At 33.7% G+C, this 20,804-nt stretch overlaps 1 pseudogene; it reads right to left on the bottom strand.

Annotated features, from left to right (window-relative positions):
* Positions 1–1,206: 1,206 nt before the first annotated feature.
* Positions 1,207–3,055, bottom strand: LOC134254079 (uncharacterized; annotated as a pseudogene).
* Positions 3,056–20,804: the final 17,749 nt, after the last annotated feature.

The raw sequence follows: 20,804 nt of genomic DNA, 5'->3' as shown, positions 1-20,804 counted from the left end.
AAATATGGATCGGAGAGAAGCTCACTTAGATATTATAAATTCAACACCACCAAGTTGCCGTGTGATGCAGTGGCTGGATTGTCTGCTCTAGAGTCGCGAAATAAGGAGTTCATCATACCATTGTGGGTTCGAATCCCATGGGACATGGAGACTAGTACTTCGGATGAGGATGAGACCTTATAAACTCGGTCCTGTGTCGCAGTAGGTAATGGCTCGAAAAAGATACCTCCCTGCACAATGACCATGAGCACCGAGAATATGAAAATATTTGTAGCTCTCCAAAGGTAAGTGGTGGTGTCTCCATATAATATGAGTAAAAAATTCTCGCGAAGGAGTTAAACAACAAAAACACGATTAAACAATACCATTAACTCGTGACACAACTTTCAGTACAGTTCTTTGATTTTCTATTATAAGTCCATCAGTTCGATTCAGCAACAATTACTGTACGATCCAGCTATGGTGCAGAATGTAATTATTTTTTAATTTAAATTCAGGTGTATGTATTGGACTCTGCACCTTCTCCAGTACCAATCATTTCCCTTGTATTATAGTAGGTTGACCCGCCCCTTATATGTAATTGTTTACATTAAAAAATTAATCATAATGTAAATGTGCATCCTATCGATCTCAAGTGCCTTCTCTTAAAGAGACACAAGGCATATACCCGTGCATCTATACCAGAATATCCTTTGAACTAACGCGCCAGCTGCAGACATTTTCGTTTGATATATCGTCGATTTATTAAAATACATCTTTGTGCATGTTAAAAGGACATTGCTGTATCTGCATGCAAATTGCAATTCTTCTTTCACAATTCAAACCCCTTCTCTCTTTTGATCTCACAGCCTAAAAAAATTGAGATTTGAAATATTAACTTGTCGTAAATATTTACTCCTTTTTTCAAATTACAAGAATAATTATTGAACATTTCTTAGTCAAACTCAATATAAAATATAACAAGGACACTGCAAAGGGAAGCATTCCCTCACAAAGATCAAGGTGGCATTCGACATCGATCACTATGCTAATTACAAATGTACGTCACTTTCGTCGAATGTTGCTTTGAATTTTGAGAGGGGATGCTCCGCTTTGTGGTGCCTTTGTTTTAATTAGACTGAAATTATACAATATGAATTATTCTCAACAACTTGCTTTCTCAGCTTAGCATAAGAATTGCTTCCTATTTGGATTTTTAATTATGTATCAAAAATAAAAATTACCAAAGTTTGTTGATTTCTTTTTGAAGATCTGAGAATCCAGGTTAAGACCTGGGAGGGCAGCACTGATTTTGTCATCAAGGTTTTTGGGACCCTTATTTCTTGTTGTGATCAGGTAGGTATCTTTGTGGGTTTGCTGATGCATGATAACAAATCCGTTTACAGGATCATCATTAAAGTACGTATAAAATTCTCTGTGTACCTAGTTTTTCTGGGAGGAAAAGTAAAATATTCTAAATAAAATATTTATAGACAGCTTTGTCTATTGTTATTTATTATAAAATGTTAAAGGTAAAAATAACGAATAGTGATCGATCTGAAAAAAACTATACGCAATACAAATATGTGAAGAGGTCAAATATATAATGTCAAATTCAAAAACTACTACGCTCAAGAGATATTTTATTGTCAAGTATTTCTGATAGACTGCCTACCCTTCAAAAGTTAATTTCTATTTTCTGTATTAAAAAAACAACCCCATTATCTTCTTTTGACAAAATATTCCCTCCACCACCACCCCTACCCCGTCTCCAAACTATCCTGGTCTATTTAATTTATTCATTAACATTTTAAAAATATTTCTTAAAATAACTCAAATGTATAGTAAAATAGAAAAGGACCTTTTGTGGACATCCGAATGACTTCGAACTTGACAGCTTCGGTCCGAGACAAATCAAAATCCAAAGGAACAAACATCAGTGCTGTGGTACGACATTCTTTTAAATTTCTGAAGTGATAGATAAAAAACTTTGGGTAAATTTTCTAGAAAAGATGGGTGGATAAGAGGAGCGAACCATCTTTAGTGCGACAAACATAAAAGTGAATAATTAAATCTCAAAAATATCAAAATTTTCTTTGATAGTTCATCTTACAGTAAAGTGTGCATTATGTAAATCTCAACAATATGCAAACATCTTACAAAGAAACACAATTTTTCTAATGTATATGGGTCTTCACTTCATTGTTTGAAAGTTAATCCAAAACGTTTGTGTAAAAATATACATTTTTGGTGAACAAAAACTTGGAGCAAGGACCCACTTTACCTTAAAAATATACGTTAAAGACAAAACATTCACATATTTCTGAGAATTATACTTAGAGTGTTTTAAGACAAGGGTCATACCACAAAATATGATTTGAATGGCACCCTCCACCAGGTGGTGTAGTGGTAAATGTGTTACACAAGAAGCAATATCAAACTCAAGATTTTGTTGCTGTAGGGTTCGAATCCCAAGAATATACCTTATTATTTCTAATCAAAAGAATATTTTTTCGGGGAATTTTTTTTCTCAGGAGAGTTTTGTGTATTGAAATTTTATAAATCTTAAAAAGAAAGACTTAATTTTGAATGCTTAATTCACAAACTGAATAAGATTTTCATTATCTGAATCTATAGGCATTCTGCATGTCCTTCTCACTCATCTTTTTTCATTTTCTTCACATGTATAGGTGTATTAACCTCTATCAAAATGTGCTATGAAAAAATCTAAGCAAATTTAATTAAAATATTGGAAAACATTTAGTAAAAAAAAATTATTATGCATGAAAATGATTTGATGAATTTGTTCTATCTAATAAGATAATTCCAAATTGTGTACAATGGGTATGCTGTGCATGCAATAGGAAACAATTTTTTGTTTAAAATTATAAGATTTGACTAGCTCGGCCCTATAAAGTGTATGTTGTATAATGAGAGGAAACTTACGGAAACCAGCGATACAGTGTGTTTACCAAACTCCAATCCTGAAAAAAAAATCCCCATAGGTGTTGTCTCTTACGTCCGCGCTCCGTGTGTCCATAAACAGGTACCATCTACCTTCTAGCTGATTACACATTTTATTTATTCTTTTATTATAAAATGCTTTTAACTGACGTCTGCATTAATCAGGGAAAATTATCAGAAATATTTACACATATGCATATTTTTCTTTAACTAATGCAATTCAAATTTATCATATTTACATCATATATGTAACGCATTTTTGATGTCTAAAAAACCAAACTTAAAGATTATTTCCTATTTGTTTTATTACTATATATAAACAAATTTACACAATTTAGATCAATTGCGTTTCCAAGATATCAAAAGTTCAAAACAATAACCTAAAGTATTTATTTTACTGAGTCAACATTTAAATTAAAAAAAAATCATTTTAACTAAAGAAATTTTAGGTTATTCAAGTTCAAAATCAGCGAAAATTCAAATTTGAACATAAATAACATTATCTATAATGGGTGTGACCGGTCGGCAGGAGATGCTCACTCCTCCATGGCACCTGATCCCACCTCTGATGTTTCGGGGGTCCGTGTTTGCTCTGCTCTTATTTTGTATTGTTTTATGGACTTGAGATTGAATACTGTTCGTTATCTCCATATCCTTCCTTATATTAATTATTTCCACAATCAATTTCGCACTATAATTTGTAGTTCAGATACGCTATAGCTTTAAAATATTGGTTTCTTTAACAGCATGATCATTTGTTTTTCTCAACTTTTAATCACTATCCTCAGCAATGAACCATGTAATTTCGTTTTCCTTACACATAAAAATTTTGGTAAACATTTTCCTAACTTGACTGGGATTGAAACATTAGAGCATGAACACCGACAAAAATCTGGAAGATCTTACAAAATTTGTATCTCACTTATTTTTATAAATCAACCTTGTCTTTTCTAGAACTAATTAGATAGTAATCAAGCTCATACTATAAATCAATTAAATGCAGCTAAGGAGAGGGTTCCGTTGACTTTGCCAGTTACCCAATCCTGATAGAAGACTCAATAAAAATGTTTAATACTAATTTTATACTTTGCCTGTTGCCCAATCCTAACTGAAATACTAAAATAAATAAAAATATGTTTAAAGTTAATTATATACAGTGTACATGCAGCTGCGTCGAAACTTTATGTATTTAGCAAAATAGAATAGAAGGGAACAAATTGCGTTTGTAAAACACTGATGCCTCGAATTGCAGATCAATATTAAATCAATTAAGATCACACTTCAATTTTAAGGGTTCAAAAATGTTGATACTAGTATTCTCAAAAAAGTCTTCTCACTAAAAACACACGAGGAATTTGTGTATATAGAATAGCAGGTTAACTTTGTATATTATTAAAACTAGAATTACTGTGAGCAATAACCTCACTAAATGATACCTATGGGTGTGCTTGATTGTTATGTCAGATTTCAATTCCGAGAGTTCCAAAAATTCTTCCAATCAAGTAAAACTTGAATCGGAATTAGTTCACAATATGGCTGCAGCTCGACAAATAAAGAATGTCTTCCTGTTAAATGATTTATTGTAGGACGCAGTGGAGGATGAAAGTGTGAATGAATGGTGTGAAGAACAGAACATCATGATGTTTGCTGTTTGCTGTGTGCAGCTCGTACGTGAACTTAACAATTACATGTAACATGACTTAAATAATATTATACTTTAAACATATTTTATTGAATAATTCAATAAGGATTGAGCAACAGGCAAGGCCTATGTACACCCTCTCCTTAGGTCAAGATACAGTGGTAAGTAATAATACATGAACATGATAATTAGTAAAATTATAAATAATATTATGAGAATAATTACATTAAATTTTAAATTTTAAATTTTAAATAGGTCTAAAGGACTGTACTAGGGTCCAAATACAGAGAAAAACTTCATACATGTTTTCATCTGCACTTTCGGCAAATGTACACAGTAGTTGCCATCTTTAATTCCTTTCACACCACCACCTCTCAACACGGGATTGATAGAACTGCGCCGGAATTGAATTCCGGCGAACTTGATTGTAATTCCGCCAATTCCGAAAATTCAAGCTACCAATCAAGCACGCCCCCCGTCTCCCGAATGAATATTTTGTCAGTGTCCATTATTACATCATTTCTTAAAGATCTTTTTATCCCCTGGAGTCAGAGGGTATATCGTAAAACGTGTGTTTATGTGTTCTAGTGAGAGAGAGGGTTTGTGAGGGTGTGTGTGTTAGTTTGCCCTGTGCGAAACGTAAGTGGCGCAATTTGTATCGGGCTCGATGTCAAATGCTGTCTTGATTTATTTTTATGCATTCTGATACAAGATGCTTCACTTTTCAGTGCCTTTTTGGTAGAAGAGGAATGGATCGTAAACCCTTGGCTATCGAAGATGGTTCCTTTTTGTTACTAATTATTGCTCTTAAAATTATACTATCTCGATACCTGTGCGTGAAAAATGGTGGGGGTATATTTATCCTTACTTATACTTTTATGATTCAACCTTGAAGTTTTATTTATTATAGTTTTCCCTCCTTTTCGTTTAAAACTTTTACTCTTAGTTTTAACAATTTTAGTTTGACGTTTAACTGTACAAGAAATTTTGTCAAAACTATGCTTCAAACTCTTATAGAGTTCTTAAATAGGCAATTCCAAAAAGCCTTCTCACCAAAAACAAATTTTACAGAAGAACAATTTAAATCCAGATGTGAAATGAGAGGGAACCACCCAATAATGGAAGACATAAATATAACTGTGAACAGAATAGAAAAGTTGTTGTTAAACCTCAACATACATAAAGCCGCAGGACCAGACGGGATAACACCTAGATTACTAAAAGAATTGGCAGCAGACATAGCACCTATACTCTGCGTTATATTTAGTTCATCATATGAAACAGGACAAGTACCAACAATATGGAAAACAGCATCAGTATGTCCAATATATAAAAAAGGGAAAAATTATGAAGCGATCAATTACCGACCTGTCTCCCTAACCTGTATAACATGCAAAATAATGGAACATCTAGTAACAAGCAACATCATGTCACATGCAGACAGACACAATATCCTTAATCCTTTACAACATGGATTCCGAAAGGGCCTCTCATGCGAAACCCAGCTTGTGGACTTTATTGATGACATCACAAGAAACATCGATGAAGGGAAACAAACGGATTGTTTAATCATGGACTTTAGTAAAGCATTCGATAAAGTGAGCCACAGCTTATTAGTCATGAAATTGAGTCACTATGGAATTCAGGGTAAAACAAACAAATGGATTGAAAACTTCTTAAACAACAGAAAACAAGCAGTAGTTATAGAGGGAGAAACATCAGAATATATAGATGTGGAATCAGGAGTACCCCAAGGCTCTGTCATAGGACCAAGTTTATTCTTGTTCTACATCAATGACATGCCGGACAACATAACATCAACTGTCCGTCTTTTTGCCGACGACACCATCATGTACTTGACTATAAAATCACAGTCAGATAGCCAACAACTACAATTAGACCTTGACGCACTAGGAAAATGGGAAAAGAATTGGATGATGAATTTCCACCCGCATAAATGTAATGTCTTAACCATCACAAAGAAGAGGAAACCCATTAAACATCAATATACCCTCCATGGACATATCTTAGAGCAAGTTACATCGGCTAAGTATCTAGGGATCACCATAACGTCAGACATGAAATGGAACACACATATTGCCAACATATGTAAAAAAGCTAACAACACTCTCGGCTTCTTGAAAAGAAATCTAAACATCAGTAACCCTAGCTTAAAGGAAAAGGCATACAAAACGCTAGTCCGACCAACATTAGAATATGCATGCTCAACCTGGGACCCATATCAACAAAACAACATCAACAAACTGGAGGGAGTTCAGAAAAGAGCGGCTAGATACGTAAGAAACAACTACAACTACAATAGTGCAACATCAGTGTCCAATATAGTGAAAGACCTAAACTGGGCAGTACTACAAGACAGAAGAAAGAACACACGACTATGCCTATTCTACAAGATCGTTAACAACAACGTGAAAATAGACCCTAGTGATAAGCTAATACCAACAGGAAGAGCAAGTAGAGCCCATAATGGCAACTCATTCAGGCAACAAAAATGCCCAACAAATATTAGACGGGATTCCTTCTACCCGAGGACAATCAGAGACTGGAACGCCCTCCCGTCCAGTACAGTGTCCGCAGTGAGCCTTGAATCCTTCAAGACTCACCTGGCTGCCTAATTTATTCTGCTCTGTTTTTAAACTCACTACTTGTATAGTTGCACCTTTTTTAACGCGCACACCCTACACAGTGGCAGAATAATCAGCTTATTGATGGCGGCCGCTTTCCGGTAGAAGTAGAAGAGAGCAAATATTTACTTATCAGCTATTCAAGGTCAAGTATATGGCTGTATCTACAATCGTGCTGCCTATTAAGATATTATGACATTTTCTAGACTATTAAACTTTTTATATTTACAGAAAATTTGTTTAGAAGCTACATCGCGGAAGATGTTACAAAATAAAAGCATGTCCAAAAATGAAATGAAAGATAAATTATTCATTGACTATGTTTTTGGGCAAAATACGTTTTGTCGACCGACGAACAAAATTGTCTGCCTTTTGCCAAACCTTTTGCCAGGCAGACATTTGGGTTCTTGGGGCCAACAACATGCACGTTGCCCTCAACTCAGTCTATAAATGTATATGCAAACTTTTTGTGAATGGTTTTTGTTTTAATCAACTTCATGATTTTTTTATTGTTAATATAAACGAGAATTCCTATATATATTAAAATTTGAATTGGATGGATATATTACATGTACAATTGTTATATCTAATAGAAATATATATCCTTTATGATACAAAAATCTTTTTTTTCTTTTTTTTTTTTTCTTTTTTTTTTTTGGATAAATGAGAAAATAAAGAGAGGCTGGTCCGATTCTAGAATAAGAGACGCAGGTCGTTGGAAATCCAATGCATTCCAAAAATACATAAGGCCATAACGTGGATAACCTTATGTTGCCCTGTCTTCCGAAATTCAAAGCCATAAGTAATACATTAATTGTCAACTAAAAGCTGATATTAACACTAAGCTACAAATTTCCTTAAAGGTACCTGCTTGGGCCGGTACCTTGCATATGAAGTGTTTTCGAAGACAATTTTTACAGGGTCCAGGTCAATGTGTCATTAGGTATCAAAGGGCACATGTGCCTTTTTTAATTGCTTTGCATTCATTTCAGCAGTACCTGCTGGGGCCGGTATTGCATGTGTTGTTTTATGTACAATATTTTACCTCATTTCAGCAATACTTGCTTGGGCCGGTATTGCCTGTGTTTTTATGTACAATAATTTTACCCACTTTTAATTATACTTCACATGTATTGCGATGTCTGAATGCTTGAATATTTTTAGCTGTAAACTACATTATGTCATAACTGCAGCTGAAATTATATCTGTTAGTAGATGCCTGCTTGGGCCGGCTTCTCGATTTACATCCAAATTGATTCCATTTTTTTCCATTAAAACGAAATAGGATACATTTTGTATATACTCATATCAGATCTGGAGGATAGAAATTCTTGTCTCCTTTGATTTTTTGCCAATGCTTGGCCTCTGTGTGGTAGGAAAGTGTTCCCTTTCCTGGTGGGCTGTTGACCCCTTACAAGGCCAAGCTTACTTTGTATATTTGTATTATGGAGATTATGTGTTTGTTACCTTGAAAGGTTTTTTGCATGTTTTTTGTTGTCTTTTTAGTTATAGTTGATTATGTAATCTTATATCATAGTTTTGGATTTTACATGTATGTATTTGACATGTTTTATAATTTTAAAAAATTTTATCTCAATCTGAGTAAAATTTTTCGCAATACAGTATGGTGTTGTGTCTTTTTGCTACTTCAATACAGGGTAAATGAGCATTTACTGAGCAAAACATTTCGGTCATGATGAAAGAGGAAGGCATAAATGAAAGTTATTTTAATAACTGTTTTTATGTAAACGAGTGAATCATTTGGATTTTATTCTATTTGTTGATTTTCTGTATGTAATCTTATTTAGTGTGTAACCCGTGGTGAGCCTCATTGTATCAGAGGTTTCCCTGATCTCTGATTGGTTAATCATATTCGGCGATCATATTACAATTTTAGCGTCCCTGATGTAAACACTGTAAAAAGCTCTGCAGATTTTTTAATATTCCCACCCTCCATCCCCTGCATCGCCTTTAAATTTATTTTTTACCTGGTAAGGGGCTGTTGACCCCTTACAAGGCCAAGCTTACTTTGTATTTTTGTATTATGGAGATTATGTGTTTGTTACCTTGAAAGGTTTTTTGCATGTTTTTTTTTTGTCTTTTTAGTTATAGTTGATTATGTAATCTTATATCATAGTTTGGATTTTACATGTATGTATTTTACATGTTTTATAATCTTTAAAAATTTTATCTCAATTTGAGTAAAATTTTTCGCAATACAGTCTGGTGTTGTGTCTCTTTGCTACTTCAATACAGGGTAAATGAGCATTTACTGAGCAAAACATTTCGGTCATGATGAAAGAGGAAGGCATAAATATCCTTTATGATACAAAAATCTTTTCTGTTTTTTTTTTTTTTTTTTTTTTTTTTTTTTGATAAATGAGAAAATGAAGATCACAAATACTTCCTATATACACATGCGTGTATATAAAAAACATACTAAAAAGATTAAAACATTTTTAATCCTTATTGAAGAATAATGGCACATAGCTGTTTCATATGAAAGGATTTCTGGGAATGTACTCATATACGTAGATGTATATTTCTTGGCAAACTAATTGCTTCCTTTACACTTTAATTCCCTACACTGCTTGCGTCTCACAACCTAAAAACGACATTCCGAAATTATAAATAAATTTTCGATGTCCCCTTTTTCAAAAAGTAGATGACCCCCGTAGAATAATGACCCCCTTCATAATTAAAGTTAAAAATTTTAGGGGACAAAAAAGAGACCCATTGGGCATAATGCTGAGCTAAATTGGGAAAAAATTGATAATATGTTGATCTCATTAAATTATACGATTATTGCTACGTTTATTAAGATCAATGCGATGATTCGGAATCTAAATTAAGAGTAAAAGATTTATATAGCCCAAAGGGCTATGTGAACATTGTTTCTCGATGATGGAGAATCATCGTACTGACAGAAAAATGTAGTATTATTATATATTACTAGTCTAGTGTTATCTATAATAATTGGGTTGTCCTTCGGTCTGTAACGCTTTGAGTTACCCATCTCTTATTCACAACACCTCCTCCTATACCGCTGAATGAAATTGAACGAGGCGTTCACATGCAGAATCTTTGTTACATAGTGCCATTGTGCATCCTCTACCTTACTTTTTGATCGGACACATATAAATGAATAGAACGTAATAATACTTTCACAGATTCTTTATAACATAATGCCACTGTGACCACCTATTTTACTCTATGATCTGTCGCTTATTTCGTGTTCCTCAGAGCAAAGCAAAGACTTTGTGAAATGCTGATATAATTATATGGGAGGCGGGAGCGGGGGGAATCACTTACTAAGCTCAGTGCTCACAGTAGCTAGTTTTAATATTGTTTTGTTCCACCCTTTCACTCTTTTCTGTGTATGTTTTTATAGATAGTTTTTTATTTGAAAATCAGATCATTTAATTTCATTTTTCTAACGTTTTCTTCATTCTGTTTCAAAGCAAAATGAAAAATTAATTGAAGACCATTCCTTTTATTATGCATGTACATGTACATACTTCGCACAAATACCCATTAATTATCTAAACAACCCATAGACAGTCAACACTAGAGGTACTGTGCGCTATGAGCTCACTAGATGATACCCACTTCCGCCTCCCATATGTTAGGCCTTTCAATGATTTTTTTTTTCAAGTTGCTCGTAAGGTAAAAACATTTCATAGATACATTTATATGCATAGGAAATTATCAAATAAGATAATGAATTGTGCATACCTTTAATCAAATCATTAAAAGGTTTCATTATTTGTAGTTGACTGTTTAAAGTCATCATTTCGTAAGTTCTATGGTCGATACAATGACCTTGTCAGCAGATACAATTTATCACTGATTTAAATGCTGACTGACGTTTTCCATACCAATTGTTAGTCCATTATTTATACACTGAATGGACGACTGATTTTTCAGTTATTTCCCGACCATGACAAGGATCACACGGCGGTTGTCACCGGTCGGCAGGGAATGCTCACTTCTCCATGGTACCTGATCCCACCTCTTATGTTTCGGAGTTCCGTGTTTGCTCTACTCTTATTTAAAATTTGTATTGTTTTATGGACTTTGATATTGAATACTGTTCGTTATCTCCATATCCTTCAACTACAACGATGCTGTGTTTTAAGCACAGGTAACTCAAGTGTGAAAATTTAAATGACCAAGTGCCGATTTTTGATTTATTGTTTATAGGAATGACATATATACTGCTTCAGCATTGGTATTGTTATATACACAAAAGGGTTTCTTACATTGTTTTGTACACAATTGACAAAAGTGTTGACCAAAAGAAGGAGAATGTCTTCACTCTACCTGAAATAACGGTCAAATGAATTAGGAACGGACTATATTCAATATTTTTTAAAACTCTCTTTGACGATTGTTATTAAGAAGAAAATAGTAATGTCATGTTTTTTGTGTGTGCATTTTTGCCCTTCCTTTATAAATATATACATTTTTACAATTAAGAACCCTCTCTACACTGCACACTAAAGAGTTCTGATTCTATGGTATTTTTTTGCAGTTAGAGTGATCTACCCTTAGATCTAAATTCTTAAAATTAGAAATTCACAGTTTATTACACAATCTGTAATCAATTCAAGTATTCGTAACATCTTAAAAGGCCAAGATAAATTAATTGAACGTGTTATTTATACGTATTTTCTCTATGGAAGTAAACAACAGTGATTTCTATTCACTGATACTGTCTTGTGTTTGATTATTTTTCCTGGGGGTAAATGCCACGCACCATATGTTAAAAATCATATAAATAAGCTCAATACTAACACCTCTATAGAATATATTTTTCTCAATATCCAAAAAACATTTTGTACTGGTGTAGAGAGGGTCCTTAAATGCGACATTTAATTACCTTATCTGTGTTACTAAGCACGGAGAAGAACGACTGAGTATAAAAAAATTAATCAGGTTAGAACTACAAAGTAGGATAGATTTCACTTTTTTATATTCTTAAAAAAAATTTAGTGTATAATTTTTTTTGAGCGCTTTTAATATGAAAATCACAACATTTAATTTCATTTTTCTGACGTGTTATTCGTACTGTGCCAAAGCAAAATATGATAATTCCTTTTATTATACATGTATATACTTCGCACATGTATCTGTTATATTCTGTTAAGTATCTTAACAACCCATAGAGAGTCAAAAGTAGAGGTGCTGTGAGCTACGAGCTCACTAGATGATTACCCCCCAACCCCACCCCGCCTCCCATATGATAATAATTGTAAAATTAATGTTATGCTCTGTGAGACCCAAAGTATGTCAGATCAAGAAGTATTGTTTGTGTTAGAATGTGCACATGGAGAAATGAGGCGTTATTTTTTTTTTGCCTCGATGAAGTAACTCTTTGTTGATAACAAACATAAAAGTAATAAATAAAAGTTTTCAAAATTCGCCGTATACCTTGTCTAAATGGTTGTGGTAATTTTTTTTTTTTTTTTTTAATTTCTCCTCAGATATTCATTTATTTCTGATTTAATTTTTTTTTAAATTGTTTGCATGAACTGCTCCCCAAGATTAACGTGCATAAGACGTGGAATCAAAACGTTTGAGTTTCTGGATATGAAGAATAGTACTAGTGCCTAAAATAACTCATAACTTGTACAAGTTTTAAGAAAAATGGCTTTAGTAAATGTTGTTTGAAAACATTAAACATTACACCTATTTTGATAGAGCATCGTCATTATCACATAACATGACAAAATGTCCACGATATCAGCATGTTGCAATTCCTTTTTTGGCGGCATATAGAGTTTCTGATCATGAATTAGTCATTTTTGATACTTGTGGTACTTGTATTCGCTTCAGTAATTCTATGATGATACTACTCTATTTTCATTCTTGCAAGCCAGGGGTCCTGAGTCAACACGTTGCTGCTGCACCAACGGCAACGTGCATGTGACTCATGGTGAACTCTGGCTTGCGAGGATGCCCTAATCTTATACTCAAATTTGTTTATTTCGTTTAATCACACTGAAAATTATATTTATAAAGATGTGTACCATGCATAGTACATGTACAATGCATTTTCTTTTTATGTTTCCTATGGATTCGTTTTGAAATTCCTTTAAAATGAAATATATTTTGGCGAATTGATGCTATGCTTCAATTTAAACTTTTGAATTTTGGATCATCCTAAAAGGGGTCATTTATCCACGGGGGTCAATTTTTTTGTAAGACTCACATATAAAATAATGACCACGGGGGCTCTTTTTCTACAGAAAATGATTTTTTTTCTACAGGTGGATGGGTCATTTTCTGTCGTTAAAAAATGACCCCAGGTCATTATTCGGTGGGGGTTATTATTCGTCTTTACACCGGTCTTCTTCATCATACACCCTCTATATCTAATCACTACATTTTTCATACATATGGTCCAAACGTTTGCACTGTGTATGGTGGTGTATGTGGAAATATTGTAGGATTTAAAAAAGGTCAATGCGTCATTGATACAGATGGAGATAATTTTGGAGGTGAAGTTAGTGATGGAGTTGCTGATTGTGGTAGGTGTGAGATAACTTATTTTATTAGGGGCCAGCTAATTCTTGTCCCCCAGTGAAATACCGGTATCACATAATCATACAATGTATATTACAACCAATCACTTCTTCAATCGCGAGATGATTTCACGGCTTTTCCTCTTTAACCGCTCAATTTGACTCCATGAAAATATATGATTTTATAGTAAAAAAAAAATATGTTTTCATTCATTTCCTTTTTTTAAATTCAGTCTGTTGATTACCATCACAATTTTGTCCCTAAAATAAGTCCATCATCATACTATCATGATCATAAAATCACAAACAGAAATTAGATTTCCCGGAGGTAAAAAAAAATCTGAATTAATTTGAAATTTCTTACGATAGTTATACATTTGAACCAAATAAGTTAATTCAATAGTAGCTCCAAATGTAAACAGGAAATTGTTAAATGAAATTTTGTAAAGTTATGGTCACTTGTGGTATTATGAACAAGCATGTCTAAGGACTCGTAGAAAAATGTTCACCCCGTTATGGTATTTAGCAGATAATAGCTGGAGATATATATAATATTCGCTGAAGTTTCTTCACTTGGTTTTGTAACAAACGTTTGTTTGCAGATCTTATCAAGTAACATATTGTTGTATGCAGCTTTTATTATGTGTCTAAATTTTCTCTTTTTAAAGTTTATTTTAGCTATATTGAAATAATAATGCATATTTCTGATTTTTTCAGATGAGTGTATTATCTACCTTGTTAACGACTTTTTGTTTGTTTTTTGTTTTGTTTTTTAAGTTAGCTTACATTTTAAAATATACAATTACTGGTGAATATTGTTCAAATTCGGGCAAATATACAATTTCACTCTCTTCAATTGTTCAATAAGTAAACATAATTAAATCCAAAAAAAAGTTTTTGTCAAAATTGTGATTTTGTATCTTTTATATGTTCCATATACTTGACATTTTTTGATATCACAAAAATTTGGGCAGCAGAAAAGATAAAAAGAATTCATGTTCATGCTAAACGAACGATTATAAAAAGCAATATGCTGAAATTTAAAAAAAAAAAAGAAGAAATATGACATGTCATAGCTTTGCAATATGATATCTTAATTGTTTGTATTTTATAATATTTCATCGGTATTGTTTATATTTTTTGATAAATTTTTTATTCTGTAATTTTTAATTTGTATTCTATTATATTATTCTTAATTCCATTTGTATTGTGCAATTTTTGATTTGTTCATAATCGGATTTATGCAGTGAATACGTTATAAATCCATTTATCACAGCGCCCAAGGCGGTATGATGCGCGCGCAATATACGCGCAAAGCATTGAAACAGTCAATTATCATTATCATCAAAGATACACGTCTTAATTTGAGTGCTGCTAATTTTGAGAAATATTTTCAAATTCTTTCAAATACTTTCTTTGGAGAGATGCCCAAGCGCAAGTCGTCCGCAACTGTGGTTGCATCCGCAAAAAAGTCCACCAGAAAAGAAAAAGCTGCAACCCAATCCCACCAAAAAGAGGGGGAAAATGACAACAGTACTATCCACAGCATGGAAGAGGACATTAACGAGCCTGTTAGTTCAATGGGCAAGTCTGACTACTTACCTACGCCTATTGTTAGTATCACTGATGCATTGGGTTGCACGATCCCCTCCAAAACACGAGAAAAAATACAAAATGGGGAGTGTTTAGATCTGGGTGTCCTGTTAGAAACGTCGGAAGAAAGGGACAAGAAAAATAAGTTAAACCTAGTAGATGGGGAATTGGTCTTGCAAAAAGGGAAAAGTAGCAAAATCACCGATATCGGGAAATGGACAGACGCGTTCCTTGTATTTACTAGCATTTACGTCGAAGCTCACCCCGATCAATCACTTGGCTTACTTAAATATATGCACACGGTTAGACTGGGTTCTTATAGATCTCCCACCGGCTGGAAATTGTACGACGAGCAATTTAGGCTTAAGAAGGCAAGAAATAGTTCTATGGCATGGGGGCAAATCGACAATGAACTTTGGATGTTATTCGTAACTTCTCCGATTACCATTCCCCAAAAATCAGTTGAACCGTCAAAAGGCATGTGTTTTGATTTTAACTACAAGGGCGCATGTAGTAAACCCTATTGTATTTACGCATATCGTTGTATCAGGTGTGCATTTGACCACCCAATGTCCACTTGTCCTCGTAACCCATCCCCTCGCTTCCCCATGCAAAAGCAGCCTTTTCGTTTTCAATCACCAAATCAGCAACCACGCCCAGGGCAATCCCCAAACTATAGATTTCGCTACCCCCAGGGGGCTAACGCACCTCGGTCATTCTCCAGTAAACATTAATCAACTTTCAATATTAATGCAGTCATACCCAAACCAGGATGTAGGCAAAGAGTTGTTAAATGGGTTTAAATTTGGATTTTCCCTTCAGTATATAGGCCCACGCACTCACTTGGAGTGTAAAAATTTAATTTCGGCAAACCAGCATCCGAACGAAATCCAGAATATATTGCAAAGCGAAATTGATATGGGTCGCATGGCCGGTGTAAAGACGAATAATGACCCCCATCGAATAATGACCGGTCATTATTCGACGTAGAAAAATGACCCTTTTGCCCGTAGAAAAAGTGTCACTTCCCTAAAAATTTGCAGAACCCACGTGAAGAAAAATGACCCCCGTAGAAAAATGACCCCCTGTAGATTAAAGCTGAAATTTTTAGGGGGCAAAAAAAAAATGGATAAAGAAGCATATTGGCCAAACTGCTCACCTGAGCTTATTGGGAATAAACTGATGATATGTTGATCTCATAACATTATACAATTATAGCTATATTTTAAGGTAAATGCAATGATCCTGATTCTAAAGGAGTAAAAGATTTATCAAGCCTTAAGGGTTAGGTAAACATTGTTTTTTGATGGTGGAAATCATCGAACTGACAGAAAAAATCAGCAGTATTATATATTATTATATCCTCCGCTTGAAAAGCGGGAGCGTATATAGTGATCGGGATGTCCGTCCGTCCGTCTGTTACGCTTTGAGGTATCCATCTCTTATCCGCAAATCCTCATATATAAAAAGATGTGTTTGTGAAACAGCTATGCCCCTGTATGGCAACAAAGCGATGATTAAACTTTTCTTAAATGCAATTTAAATATATTGTTACCCAAAGTAGGGTCTTCTCACAAAAAATACAACTGCAAAATAGGAAAGCACCACTTGTTCAAAAGTAATGGCTAAGGATAAGTTTTTGAAAGGTAGGTCAAACTCAAAGGTCAAAGTAGATAATTTCTTAGGAAAATGTTTTATGTAACAAGGATTACATATGTTAAGTATGAATACCCTAGCCCTTACCGTTCAAAAGTTATGGTCAAGGTAAAAAGAAAAATCATAAGTACGGAAAACTCCAAGGTCAAGGTCAAAAGGTCAAGGTTTTTAGTATCCAATGAAAGGTAATGCCAAAAAACTTCATATTTGAAGTATGAGAGTACTAGTATCTACGGTTTAAAAGTTATGGCCAAAGGCATTTTTGTGTAAAATGGGACAAACTCCAAGGTAAAGGTCAAATTTGGTGGTACCCAAAGTAAGGTCTTGTCACAAGGAATACACATATTAAATATGAAAGTCATAGCTCCAATAAATGAAAAGTTATGGTAAAGGTTAAGGTTTTTGCGGACAAACACGATAAAACTATATACCCCCGAATCTTCGATTACGGGGACATAAAAAGAAATGGTCTTCAATTAACTTTTCATATTAATATACATTATAAAGAAGACGTTACAACAATGAAAATGTTTATTCTGAATTACATATTAAATTCTCTGAAAAATATACTCAGAACTGAGTAAAAGGTTGGAGTAAAACAAGAATTAAGGTAGAACTTATGTCGGAAAAGTCTTTGTCACAAGATTTTCAAACTTTTCAAAATGTTTAATTAGTACTTGCTTATTAATCAGTTAAGATATCATGATATGTTTCCTTGTTTTTTAATCTAGAACAGGCTGTGAAACTTGGTATGGTATTTACATACTGCGACTTCACATTTTCAAATATTTTTAGGGGTACTTGTCATAAAGGGAATATGAAAAATCACAAAAATACTTCTTCAAACATCGTCGTTTATAAACTTTTTAAACTGAATAATATTAAACAATATTTTATCAAGAATAATTTCTTTTTTATTCAATTAACATAAAAGATAAGTCCACCATTAAAAAAAATAGTCAAATGAACTCTATCATTTTTAGTCAATTATTCACCCTATATTTGTAAATATTTTTTAGAAGTCTTTGTCACAATGTTTTCAATCTTCAATATGATGAAGAACATAGCCAAATGATTACAAAAAATGGTTAAAATATATACCTTTCCCCTCTAACTAATGAAAGATAGGCTATATACCGATACTCATATTCTTGACCACACGGGATTAAATAATTAAATGAATGTTTGGGGTTACTTTCAGATTAAATATTTATCAGAAATTGTACTTTTACTTTAAAAAGATCATATTTAATAGAAAAATTGTAATCAAACACCAAGAATATGAATAGGTAACAAATAATTGTTAAAAGGAATGCACATCATTTCATTTAGATATCACAAAAATGTACACACGATCAAACGATCTACAACACGTACATCTTTGACTTAGACATATTTCATCAAGATGTTACACTATATAGCTGGCAACTTAAGATTTCTTACGATTTATGCATTCCTTCAAAATGGTTACATACCATTCAAATTATTACGAAAGTTGTATGTACATTGTAATTTCATTACACTAGATAGTCTTGGGTTTGTCAACTTCAGGTCTAGATCTAGTAAATAAAAGGTGCCTATATATTTTCTCTTATTCCAGAAATATGTTGCCATTAAGCATTATAAATCAAAAAAATATATAAATTGAATTAAGATTATGTTGGCATGATTGAATTCTGTGAATTTCAAAATGAGTATTTTCTACCATTTTTATTGAAGCTGTCAAGTACGGGAAAAAGTGGCATTGAATTAATTATGACGTCTTAATGGGTTAGCACAGGTTTAACACATTTACCAGTTATGATGTCATACGAAGTAGGTTCTACGTTAAAAGAAATGTAATGAATACTGTGTGCTAAATCAAAAGTTTATGTCTACATGTATTGTTTTTGCATTAGAATGACTGTGTATTTTACACTAGCCCATAGCTTTACAGAGCATATTTTAGGTCTTATTGAAAGGTATAGAGTTTTATTTATATTTTTGCTTTTCATTTATTATTATTTTTTTTGTTTTGATTTAACGTAATGTTCTTTTTTTTCGGGGGGGGGATAAAAATTTCCTCCTCTTTCATTGTCAAATAGGATTTGCCAAACTTAAACAAACTCGAAGTTCACTCAAAATGACGGAATATTTAATTTTTCCTATTAAAGAGTATTTAAACCTGATTTTTGCATGGTTTGATTTCTAAAAACAAGTGGAATATCATTCTTTAAGCAAACATTATAAGGAGGAATATTAAAAAGAAATATTATTTACTTGACAATTAAAGAATCTCTTTTCAAACACAATTTTAGCATTGAAAGACTACGTGAATCTCTTAATTATTAAATACGACTTTTTGTATTTTTCTGGTTACAGAAAATGTAAAAATTAGTTTCGCTGTAAAAAAGATATCAAAGAGTGTATATTTTGTATCACTTTAAAGGGGGTCATTTTTCAATGGGGGTCATTATTTTATAGGACTAGCATATAAAATAATGACCCCCTAGGACCCTTTTTCTACAAAAAATGATTTTTTTCTACGGGTGGGGGTCATTTTTTGTCGTTGAAAAATGACCCCCGGTCATTATTCGATGGGGGTCATTATTCGTCTTTACACCGGCCCTTTCTACAATTTACCACTTTCGAATCTAAGGGTGTCTCCAATAGGCGTCGTGCCAAAGTCTAGCGGGGGGTGGCGTTTAATTACTCATCTGTCATATCCACATAACAATAGCGTTAACGACTTCATTGATAAAGAACTTTCATCTGTGCACTACTCATCATTCGACATCGCTATTAAAATGATAAGTCAGCTCGGAAAAGGCGCTTTCTTGGGCAAAATGGACATAAAAAGCGCATTTAGACTTTTACCAATTCAACCAGATGATTTTTGTTTACTTGGCTTCAAATTTGAGGGTAAATACTACATCGACAAATGTTTGCCATTTGGCTGTTCTATATCATGCGCTACATTCGAGAAATTCGCGTCCTTTTTGGAATGGACCGCCAGGTCACAATCTGCTTGCCCACATGTTACGCACTATCTTGACGACTTCTTGTTTGCTGGTTCAGCGAAATCCGACGCTTGCTTAAGACTCATGAGGCAATTTGGGGAGTTATGTAAAGCACTGGGAATTCCTCTTGCCATCGATAAAACTGTCGGCCCCGTCACAAACTTAACTTATCTGGGTTTGGAAATTGACACATGTCTCGGGCAAGTCCGTATTCCCAACGACAAACTAATCAAACTTAAGATTTCGTTGACAGAAATGGCAAAAAAATCTAAAGTCACTTTGAAGGAGATGCAATCTCTCGCATCTTTTGCACCAAAGCAGTGATCTTCCCGCGCCTTTAATCGCCGTTTTTACGACGCGATGATTGGCGTACAAAGGCAGCATCATTTTATCCGCATAACAAAATCCATCAAAGACGATTTGCTCATGTGGCTCAATTTTTTGAACCACTTCAATGGCATATGCTATTTAAATGATGTTGATTGGTTAAGAAATGATATTCTTCAATTGTATACAGACAGTGCTGGGGGTAAGAACCTAGGGTGCGGGGCATATTTAAACGGTAAATGGGCCCACTTCGCTTGGCCCTCAACATGGGGGGATACGGAAATTTTGAGAGATGTTACCTTTTTAGAGCTTGTTCCAATAGTTCAGGCAATGACATTGTGGGGAGAATACTTCAGATCAAAAAATGTTATATTAAGAGTAGATAACGCAGCCCTTGTATACATCTTGAACAAACAGACGTCAAAATCTAAAAGAGTAATGCACTTTGTTCGCTATTTAGTATAGCTATCAA

The sequence above is a fragment of the Saccostrea cucullata genome, unplaced genomic scaffold (genome assembly GCF_032062105.1).
Source record: "Saccostrea cucullata isolate Sc308-1 unplaced genomic scaffold, CSIRO_AGI_Scuc_v1 ctg1492, whole genome shotgun sequence".
Classification (NCBI taxonomy): Eukaryota; Metazoa; Mollusca; class Bivalvia; order Ostreida; family Ostreidae; genus Saccostrea; species Saccostrea cuccullata.
The sequence above is the reverse complement of the archived record's forward strand: the minus strand, read 5'-3'. Positions and strand labels throughout refer to the sequence as shown.